This window comes from Canis aureus, chromosome 9, assembly GCF_053574225.1.
Source record: "Canis aureus isolate CA01 chromosome 9, VMU_Caureus_v.1.0, whole genome shotgun sequence".
Lineage (NCBI taxonomy): Eukaryota > Metazoa > Chordata > Mammalia > Carnivora > Canidae > Canis > Canis aureus.
This window is the reverse complement of record NC_135619.1, coordinates 63,394,882-63,399,934: the sequence shown is the minus strand read 5'-3', so window position 1 is coordinate 63,399,934 and position 5,053 is coordinate 63,394,882.

Here is a 5,053-nt window from a genome sequence, read left to right as displayed (position 1 = left end):
CATATTTTAATAGCCTTTTTATCGTTCCAATAGAGCAAGCATGTATTGGCACCAGAGATCTTCCATCTTTAAACTTTCTTTTCTCCTTTTAACTCTGGTCCTTGTACCCACACTGCCTGTGGTAAAGGAAAGTGATGCAAAGAGAGTCAGGACATAGGAACTTTAAGCGACCCACCTATCTGCACTAAATTCTTAACCTACCCAATCCCTTTCCCTTTGCTTTTCATTGTAGATTTTAAGTTGATTCCATAAATTAGCTGATTTGAGCATCCTAATTTGATCTACAAGCCTTTCAATTCTGGGATAGCCTGTCAATTTGTGTACATGTAGAGGCCACCATGGCATTTCTCCACTACATATAAAATGGGGATGATGATGATGACTTAGTGACTATCTTATAGGATGGTTATAGAGATCAAGCCAATTTAATTTTAGCAAGGCATAATTGCATCGTCTTTTCAAAGAACACAGAAACACATTGGGATGGAAACCAACAATGTATGCCACCAAAGATTGCCTCAATTTTCAATTGGACACATTTATTACATCTTAGAGAAAGAGTATGTTGAAACAATACAAAGAAATTGCTGGTGGTTCTTTTTTTTCCCCCAGTTCCTTAAGAAAGTGCATAATAAATATCTATTGAAATTTATGGGGCATCTGGGTGGCTCAGTTGGTTAAGCATCTGCCTTTGACCCAGGTCATGATCTCAGGGTCCTGGGGTCCAGCCCCACATTGGGCTCCCTGCTCATCAGGGAGCCTATTTCTCCCTCTCCTTCTGCACCTCCCCTCCCTGCCCCCATTTGTGCTCTTCTCTTCTCTCTCCCTCACTCTCGCTCTCTCGCTCTCACTTGCACTCTCTCACTCTCTCTCTCAAAAAAAAGATATTTATGCAAAAAATTCTCTTGAATCCATATGATGAGATGCCAGTGATACAGAATGAATAATGCATGTAAACAAATAACTATAATAAAAGAAGAAGGGAGCCGTGATATACCTATTGAGAGGACAAGAGTACAAGCGAAGGCACAGGACTGGGTGCCTCTTCTCTGTGGTTGGCAAAGGGCTCTGTAGTCAGTAACTCAGGAAAAGCTTCACAACAGCATGAAAACATGTGATCAGGAAAAAAGGTGTGGAAAGAAAGAAGAGAAGGTGGACTGAAGCCACATCATCAAGAGTGTGGAGCATCACGTAATGGAGTCTTCACCTTCAATGAAAAGCTACCAGGGAAATTTTTACCAGAGAATAAAAACAACTTGACCGACTTATAGTGAAGGCAGAAAGATCACTTAGGATCCTACTATAATAGTTAAGGTACAAGATGCTAGAAGTAATGTGCACGGACAGAAGAGGCAAAAAAAAAAAAAGAGTTAAATAAAATCAGTAGTACTTAGACACTGATTAGATAGGTGGAGGGCATTTGGCTAAGGAAAGAGAGCAAGCTAGTCTAATTCCTAGGTTTCCAGGTTGTCAGTATATGGATTGAGGGGGCCAGTCATCAAGATCAGAGTGAAGGAGAAGGATCAAGAAAAAAAGAGATTAAATACAATCTAGGGCATAGTTTTATTGTCTCTGGGACAGCCAAATGGAGGTACTCTGTCAGTAACTGGAAATAGATGCATATAAGAGGGCGTGGAAAGAGGTCAGGAATAGAGAAAAAATTTGAGACTCATATAATTATTATCTGCTCATAGAAGGCAATGGAGAGGATGAGATTACTCCCCATGGAGAGTTAGTGGAATGAGAAAAGAAAAGAACCAAAGACAGAATGCTACAGATCACCAACATTAAGAGACAGGTAATGCAGATGTCCATCAACAGATGAATGGATAAAGATGTGGTACATATATACAATAGGATATTACTTAGTCATCAAAAAGAATGAAATCTTGCCATTTGCAATAACGTTGATGGAACTAGAGGGTATTATACTAAGTGAAATAAGTCTGTTGGAGAAAGACAAATACCATATGATTTCACTTATATGTGGAATTTAAGAAACAAAGCAGAACATAGTGGAAGGGAAGGAAAAATAAAATAAGGTGAAAGTTGAGAGAGAGGCAAACCATAAGAGATGCTGAACTCTATGAAACAAACAGGGTTTCTGGAGGGAAGGTGGGTCGAGGGATGGGGTGATAGGGCATTAAGGAGGGCACTTGATGTCATGAGCACTGGGTGTTTATGCAACTGATGAAATCCCTAAATTCTACCTCTGAAACTAATTTTAAAAAGAAAGGAAAAAAAAGAGACAGGTAATGAAAGAAGAAAGATAATACATACCAAGAAAGAATGATCTGACATGTAAGAAACCAGGTATGAGAAAACCAGATTAGTGTGGCATCATGAAGCCAAAGTACAGAGAGAATTTCAAAAAAGAAGAAGCAGTTCAACCATGTTAAATTCTTTTTTATTTTATTTTTTTAAAGATTTATTTATTTGTTTATTCATGATAGACATAAAGAGAGAGAGAGAGAGGCAGAGAGAGAAGCAGGCTCCATGCTGGGAGCCCAACGCGGGACTCGATCCCAGGACTCGATCCCAGGACTCCAGGATCACGCCCTGGGCCAAAGGGAGGCGCTAAGCCACTGAGCTGATGAGCCACCCAGATCCCCCAATCATGTTAAATTCTAATAAGAGATTATGGAAACTAAAAAAAAAAAAAAAAATTACCAGATGTGGCCATTAGTCATCTATTTACAATAATTGTCACTGTCGTTTCAGCAGAGTCAAGAGAGAACAGGCAAAGAAATCTGAGTGCAATTGGCTGAGGGGAGAATCAGACCTAAGAAACAGACAAGCAAATATTAGGTTATTCTTTCAAGGAACAGACAGTCGTGCAAATAATTTAAAAATACTTGCAAAGCCACATGCATATGCTTGAATTAATAGAAGTTTTATACTTTTATTGTGGTTTACCATATAATAGACTCTGTAAGATGTTTTTAAAGCTATAGAGTTCTACTACTGGTAGTTTTATAAACTACAGATATTGGGGTAGAAATTTTTTTCTAAAATGAATATGATCTGAAGTAACATGTTTACAGTCTTTTTGCTCAAGAAGAAGTGATACTTTTATATTTCTGGACTCTACTGAAAAAGTGAGCTTTTTATTAGTACCAGCATGGGACTTATTCTACTTTTTAAGTTAAAAAAAAAAAAAAACGCCATAGATCAAGCAATTCTCAGTGATATATAAGCAAATACTACTCAATATTAAAGTAGGAGTCACTAACAGATTTACCTATTTATCAATATAACAATGGCTACCACTTATTGAGCACTTACTCTCCGTGGGTGCTACACAATATTAGGTTCTATATATGCCCTTAACTCTCCCCACTAACCCTGCAAGCTTGGTACTACATTGTCTCCATTCTATGAAGAAAGAATGGAGACTTGATTTAGTTGTTTGCTCAGTCATCCAGCTAGTTTGTGGCAGAACCAGGATTTGGACTCACGTTGAGTCAAGATCCCACACTCTCCACCAAATGTGCAACTTCTGTTTTTTCAAATGTACAAGATGCTCTATCCACACTGAATTTCTCCCTATTCCCTCTGCACTTCATGTACTTGCAGCATTCCATGCCTTTGCACATGCTGTCCCATAGCTGCAGTGTATTATCTCCTTCCCCCATGCCTTTTGTCTGATTGGCACAGATTCAAGTCAAAGTTCAACTCAATTAGAACTCTACTGATTCTCCAAAGACCTGTCTACAAGATACTCTCAATACTTCCCTTACATAAAAATATGACATTATAATATTTGTCTCCCTAGTAGACTTTAATGTTATTCATCCCTTCCCAAAAGCCTAGCACCTGGTGGATGCATGGCAATAAACATATCATAGATTTTCGTTGAAGGAAGTTCAAAGAATACTTCTCTACCAAATTCAAAATTGACACTTATACTTTGAAATAAATAATTTAATGTTTTAATATGCATTTTGGCATCTATTTAAATGCTTAGGGAACTAATTCTAACCATGTCAAAACTGAGTGCTATGTAACTTGTTTTCATTAAAATGCCAAAGCCTTTGAAGATTAGTCTATATAAGTATAGTCTACCTAAAACAATCTGAAGATTCTTTTCAAAAAGAATTAAAAAGGGATAATCCTTATAGGGTTAAAAGACTATCAAACTGATATTTGGTCTTTATTTTCTAAAATGGTCAATGTAAAGACCTTTACACATTTTTAAGTACGTATGTAGCACAAATTGTCAAAAAGTTCATTTGTTTTAAGCTAGTGGATTTTTTTCTAATACTTTTTATATGTAAAATTCCAATATTCCTAGATAAATTTTTCTTAAGATCTCAAATAAGCTTTTTTTTTTTCCAGATAATTTCTATGACACTTCACATAGCTTCTGATACTCGATAATTTGTTACTCACCAAGCATTTATTGAATGCCTACCTGTATACCAGGCACTTTCTAAGCTATGGGTACAGGGATTAATAGAGCTCTCTCCTTTCATGGTTAGGAGAGGAGATTACAACTATTGGTAAACTACTAATATACCTATCCTAAACCATGGCCAACATCATACTCAATGATACACCCTTAGAAGCATTCCCAGTAAAATCTGGAATAAAACATGTTAGTTCTACTATTATTTAGTGTTGTTCAGAAAATTTTATGCTATAAAGGTAGTCACAATCCAATATTACTTCATTTCAAATACTTGAACAATAATTTTTCCTAACCTACTGAGAAATATTCTCTTAATACTCTGTTCCTACTATAGTAAACTCCAAATCAAAAAAGCCTATAAAACCAATGACTTCCTTGAAAAAAAAAAAAAAATGCTGGGGATCCCTGGGTGGCGCAGCGGTTTAGCACGTGCCTTTGGCCCAGGGCGCGGTCCTGAAGACCCGGGATCGAATCCCACGTCGGGCTCCCGGTGCATGGAGCCTGCTTCTCCCTCTGCCTGTCTCTGCCTCTCTCTCTCTCTGTGTGTGTGACTATCATAAATAAAAAATAAAAAAATAAAACTTAAAAAAATGCTTCTCAATTTCTGCACATGAGTTGCATTACATTAACCTCGAATTACTG